The sequence below is a fragment of the Moschus berezovskii genome, chromosome 17, assembly GCF_049115385.1.
Source record: "Moschus berezovskii isolate FMDL1 chromosome 17, NW_MosBer_1.0, whole genome shotgun sequence".
NCBI classification, from domain to species: domain Eukaryota; kingdom Metazoa; phylum Chordata; class Mammalia; order Artiodactyla; family Moschidae; genus Moschus; species Moschus berezovskii.
Window position 1 is genome coordinate 16939974 of NC_142476.1, and position 6000 is coordinate 16945973.

The 6000-nt window shown below is 63.0% G+C and overlaps 1 protein-coding gene across 1 annotated transcript in view; it reads right to left on the reverse strand.

Annotated features, from left to right (window-relative positions):
- Positions 1 to 5139, reverse strand: part of PLXNA2 (plexin A2) — a 231634-nt gene extending 226495 nt beyond the window's left edge. Inside the window, exon 1 of the mRNA XM_055419000.2 lies at positions 4710 to 5139. The gene's annotated coding sequence lies outside the window, so the exon portion shown is untranslated. The remainder of the gene's footprint in view (positions 1 to 4709) is intronic.
- Positions 5140 to 6000: the final 861 nt, after the last annotated feature.

Here is a 6000-nt window from a genome sequence, read left to right on the forward strand (position 1 = left end):
GTGGCGGGGCCAGCTGGCGGCCAGGACTGCCTGAGAATGCCTGCCCACCCCCGGCCCCCAGATGCATCCTGCCAGCCGGGCAGGCCCCTCCCGGAGAGGCTTCCCCACCCTGGCCCCGCTCTTAATGTCGCAGGCGCCCTGTCCTGCTCCCCTGCCACCAGACGGGGCCCAGACGTCCCACCAGCAACGGGACCCTACCCGTTGTGGGCTCAGAGCAGTGACAGCTGGGAGTTTCTAATATATCTTAACTATATTTTTCCTTCTCCTAAAACAAAACAAACACAACAAAAACAAATCAGAAAACACACACACACACAAAACCCTCTACAAAAGCCACTGTTTAGGGCCCAGCCTGGGTTCCAAGCGCCCCCTCTAGTGGAGAGAACCTGCAGCTTCGGTTTCCCAGTTCAGCCCCCTTAGGGCCCGGGAGGACCCGAGGGTCGCTCTGCCTCGTCTGGCCGGCCGGCTGTCCCTGAGTGTGCGCTCGGCCCTTCCCGCCCCCCTCACTGTCAGGCTCTCTGTCTTCATCTCTGTCCGCTGTCACCCCGCCTCCCTCAGCCTGTCTGTGGCTGCTCCTGCATCCTGACTTAGGTCTCACCACGTGCGCCTGGCTCGCCTGTATCTTGGTCTGCAACTCTGGTCCGTCTGCTGGGTTCTTCTCCACCCTCCCTGCAAAGTTCAGGGCTCCAGGTCTGGGGAGAGGGAAATGCTTTGACCAAGCCTTGGTGCAAATGGCCTGTCTCCGAGGGCCAAGGCAGGGACTCCTCACCGAACTCAGGCGTTCCCCGAGGGGAGGGAACCCCAGCCTCACGCCCGCTCCCTGGCAAACCTGGCACCCCCACAGGACTGATGTGCCGGTTTGAAGCAGCCTGTAGCCTGAGCTCGGAGCTCTGGCCTTGGAGGCCTGCGTGAACGCAGCATGCCCCTTCTGTCCACTCTCCCCACCATCCTGCCAGCATCCCCGTGGGGCAGCCTACTGCCAGGCCAACAGCTGGCAGAGCCCCAGGGAGGGGGCGGCTGGCAGGGGTTGGGAGGAGGATGCCGGTGCCCGCGGAGCAGGGGAAGAGAAAAGGGTCAGTGGGTGCCCGGGCTGAGCTGGGGGCCGAGGAGAGACAGGGTGGATGGCCTGCAGTGAGGGAGAGGGGCCCGGGGAACAGCCCCACCCTGCAGCAGACATGACCAGCCCAGGGCAGGGGCCAACACTGGACCCACGGTGGGAGCAGGAGCCCTTGCGCTGCTGGGGCCTTTTCTTTCCTCTCCCTTTACACTTCCCCAGTAGGGACCCGGCTCCCCAACAAAGAACTTTCTGGCCTCTATTTCTGCCCTTAAATCCCAGATAGAAGAGTAGAGGTTCCCTAGGCCCCAAAGGCCAGGGAATGGGGCCCTGGAGATGCTGAGGGCTACGCCCAGGGAGAAGGGGGGTGTCCAGCTCTTACCTTCATCCCTCCTGGCCCTTGGGACCAGCTGTTTGACCCCCTCCCCCCAACCCCCGGGAAGAGCTGCGTTTCTCTGTCTCCACAGGGCTCACCTTTAGAAACAAGCAGACAAGAAGGGAACACCCCCCCCCCCTCATTTACTCTAATCAGGCATGAAATCTTTGTAACTAAGTGGAAAAAAAAAAACTGTTTCCCATAAGGGAGTCGGTTCCATTCATTGTTGTTGGAGCTGAGCATCTGCGAAGAGGAGAAAGATGCTCTTAGAATGAATGGATACCAGACTGGCCCTGGGCGAGGGCAGCAGTGCTGGAGGGTGGCTGTGTCCACGAGCTCTGAAACTACAGCACCTCAAAGCCGGCTCCTGCCAGTTTCCCTGTTGACCATCCTGACTTATTTGTAGTTCACAGACTCCAGTAACACGACGCTCCAGTCTCTTTATGATCAGAACGGGGCTGTGGGCTGGGGGCTTGGCCTGGGGCGTCTCTCTTCCCCTTGGCTGTGATGGACACAGATGATACTGCCCACCCCATCCCCCGACATCCCGGTCTGCATGTGTGGAGACAGCTGTGTGGCAATGCAGGGAGACAGCTGGGGCGGCGGGGGGGCGGTTGGGGTGGGGGAAGGATATCGCTCCTGGAGACAGAAATCGCCTCCCCCTGCACCAAACCCCAGAGAATGGAGAGGCAGCCGTGGCAGAGGAGGCAGGACAGACTAGAACCCCCCCAACAGAGACAACGCCAATGCCATAAATATTTCACGGCACCTGAACTGGCGGGTTGAGGCTGCTGCCAGCTGCTGCCGTGTATATTTAACTGTGTCACTGCCCTCCCCTCCTGCTCATGTGTTCCCTTGTAACGTGCCCATGAAATAAAGATGAACAGAATCGCCAGAAGGATCTGGAAGTGGGAAAAGAGCCTGGTAGAGAAGTAGCTGTTCTTCAAGGGGTGTCTCTGGAATCTCATGTTAAGCTCAGACTCCACAACAACAGCTGGAGAACTTTTGCATCCGACACGCCTGCAGCTCTGATGGTCTAGAGGCTGGAGGGAGCGAATGTTCCCTGGTGCTGTAGGGACAGGGTTGGGTGTTCAGGGCAGCTCTGAAAGCAGGGCCACCAATGTTGTAATAGCACCGTTTCTTTAGGGGTGATGGGACACCACCATTTACTCTTCATTTAGACAAGGGCTGCAAGGCCAACCAGTCCCCCTGCCCGGGTCCTTACAGGTGGGATCCCCTGGCCAGACTCACGGTCCTGAGCGGAGCGGCCCTTCCCGCTCTCCATCACTTCCCGCCTTGATTCTCCTCAGCCGCGTCTCCATTGCACAGCGCTCTACATGTCATTTCCATTTAGGCGCTCTGCAAGCCAGTCTGCCCCATCCTAATACGATTTGCTGAGGGCAGCGAGGGAACAGAGAGGGCAGCCCGCCCTGCCCTGCCATTACCAGCAGTCCCCAAAGAGGGCTTGCTGGAGGACTGTGTGGAACCGCCCTTTCAGGTGACGCTGGCAGCCGGTGGGGACAGGTTCTGGGATGGGGAAGTGTGGGTGGAAGCAGAGAGGCCAGGTGGAAGAAGCGGAAAAGCCAAACCTCACCAGGGCATCTTGGCAGATGACTCTCAGTTTACACACCTTTCCTCTGGACCCCCTCCCCCCAGGCCAAGGAGGGGAGAGCCTAGGTAATTACTTCAAAAGGTACTAGATGGGGTGAAGGGAAAGTTAATGAATTCTTCTCTTCTTGCCAGGAGGTCATGGGAGAGACAGCTGCTAGCAACTCCTGGAGCATTCTGGGGTGACCACACAAAAGTTGTGCATTTTAACTGGAAATAGCTGAATTCTTCCAGCCAGAGCTATCTCTTCCCTGGGCTCTGTCGCTCTGGGGAAGGCCCCAGAACCCAAAGCCTGCCCAGAGGGAAGAGTGAAGTTTCAAGGTCTGGGAAAGAAGCCCAGCAAGACAGGAGCCTGCTATTGTGTGTGGTGGGGGTGGGGGCTGGGCTGGACCTGACTCCCAGCTCCCAGAAGGTCCAGCCCTGCCCAGCCCAGATACTCATCTCCACCTGCCACTCATAACCTTGTCCACTGTGCTCAGGGGCAGAAGGAAGGGGATTGAGGGGGTTCCCAGATCTCTGTAGGTTCCTCCAAGCTGTTGGGTCCCCAAGCTTGAGCTGGTCCTGTCTTGTGTCCCATGTCTACCCACTGCTAGGATATGCCACGGGTTGCCCTAGGATCTTAGAGTCTTACAGGAAACGGATGCTATTTCCACTACCCACTTCATAGGGCTCTCATTTCTAGAAACAGCTGACTCCCTCCAACTCCATCCCTCCCAGATGAGTCTGAGTAGGTAGCTCTTTCCGAGTGCAAGGGTCATGCCAAACAGGTGGGCATTCGTCAGAGGCCTGGGATGGCAGTTTCGGGATGGCACTCTCTCTCTGACCATCCAGACCATGATTAACATATAGAGACTACCTGTGGGATGGAGAAACAGGGCTAGAATTTTCTAAGATCCCTACATCACTTGTGGGGTGGGGCAGGAAGAAGCCTAAGGAAAAAAAAAATATCCTAAAGTGGCTTATAAGGGGGCTCTCAGACCCGAAATAAGCTCATCCTTCAGCCCCCAACCCTCTCTTGCAGCTCAGACTTGGGGGTGGCGGTGACGGGCGCTTCACTGCCAGGGAGCACAGAGCACTTGTCCCCTTCCGTGCCTTGGACTCCTTCCCTGAGCCTCCGGAAGCTGCGCCTAGGATTCCCGAGTGCCCTGCTCCGAAGAACCGCCAGTGGCCTCCAGGGTCTCTGGGCTCCAGAGGGAACGCCGCCCTTCCCCCCACGCCCCAAGTCGAGCGGCGGCCACCGGGGCCCCGGCTTTCCTGCGGGCGCGGTGCCCGGGTAGGCCCGCTTGGGGCTGCAGCTCTCGGGACAGCCCCGCCACCCCCGCGCTGCCCGGAGCCGCAGCTCGCCGGCAGGTGCGCCGTGGAGGCGCGCGGAGGAGCGCCGCCCGCCAGCAGCCCTGCGGGGAAGCGGGGCGCCGGCGGGGCAGCCGGGGCGGGAGGCGGCCGCGCCGAGTGAAGCCCGCACACGCGCGCGCGGGCGCCGCGCTCCGGCCCGCGAAAGTGGCCGGCCCGGCGCGGGGACTCGCCGGCTGCAGCTGAGCCCGGGCGCTCGGGACTGGGAGCCCGCGGAGGCGGGGCGCCGGGGAAGCCGCCGCGGGGCGAGCGCGCTTCGGGAGGATCGGGCGGCGGGCGGGCGCCGCGGACTCCGAGCGCCCGGCCTCAGGCTCCGCTTACCCAGCTCGGAGATGTCGGTCTGTCCTTCCGTCCCCGGTCCGACCGCTTCGGCCGCCGGCTACCGAGGCCGGCGCGCTGCCTGCTCCTCCGGCTGCCCACGGCTCGCGATCACGCGGACGACCGCAGCCACATGGAGTCCAAATTCATTAAAATCCACGTCAAGCCGCCAGCCACTTATCTGTATTCCTGAAGTGGCCCCTCGGTCTCCGGCCCGCGGGCCCCTCCGTCCTCCGCCGGCCGGTGGCAGCCCCGCCGGGCGCGGCGGCCGGCTCGCGGGGAGAACCGGGAGGCGCCCAGGGGGCGTGGGGGGGCGGCGGCGGCGGCGGCGGCTGGCGGTGGTCTCTCCTTGGGAGGCGGCAGAGCCCCGGCTGTCTTCAGATTTTTTCCAGCGCGACTTTCCGGGCTCCTCTGACATCAGCAATCGCGGCGCTTCCTTCCCTTCTCGCTCCCCGGGTTCGTTCACAGTCCCATTTCCTCCGGGAACCTGGCTCTCCGGATCTATTTCGAGGTTGGCTCCGCTCGCTCCGGCGGCCCCCGGGCTCCCCACGGCTCCCGAGCTCGCGCGGGGTCTCGGTCTGGATCGCGGGGTCCCTGTGTCTGGATCGCCTGCCCTCTCGGCTGAAGAATTCCCAGCGACTGCGTTCTGCCGCGCTCCCGCTCCAGTCTGGCGCGGACGGCGCTGCGCCCGGCGGCTCGGCTCCCGCGGCGGCGGCGGCGGCAGGGCCCTGAGCGCCGGCCCCCCTATATTACCAGGCGGCTCATTATCATAGAGGCCGCGCGCCTTAACCCCCTCCCTGCCGGCCGCGCCCGCCCGGACGGGGGCCGCGCCCGCCGCTGGCACCGCCCTCTGCAGCCAGCCCCCTGCCCCTTCCCCGCCACCCCCGCCACCTCCACCCCCGGACCTCCTCCTCCGCCAGCTGTCAACAAAGGACAACCAGCTTGGGCCGGGGGAGGCCGCCCCGCTGTCTCCTCGGCGCCCAACTCCAGCCCGGACCCGCCAGCCACCTTAAGTGGCCAAAGCGGGGTTGCCGAGGGGGTGGGCACGCCAACCTGGGAATTCGGGTGGGGGCCTGGCCGAGCTCCGGGGGGCGCGGGGAGCTCAGGACTGAAGCGGATTGGGTGGGTGAGGCCAGTGGGGACGTGGGCACCCCCCGCCCCCGCCAGCATCACCTGTCACCGCGCGCGTACTGCACAGTCTCTCTTCCTCTTGAATTTGAGGGGTGCGTCGGGGGGGGCGGGGAACCGGCTTTTGGCTGATGAGGTTAAGAAGGGGGCTCTCGGAATTTGTGCA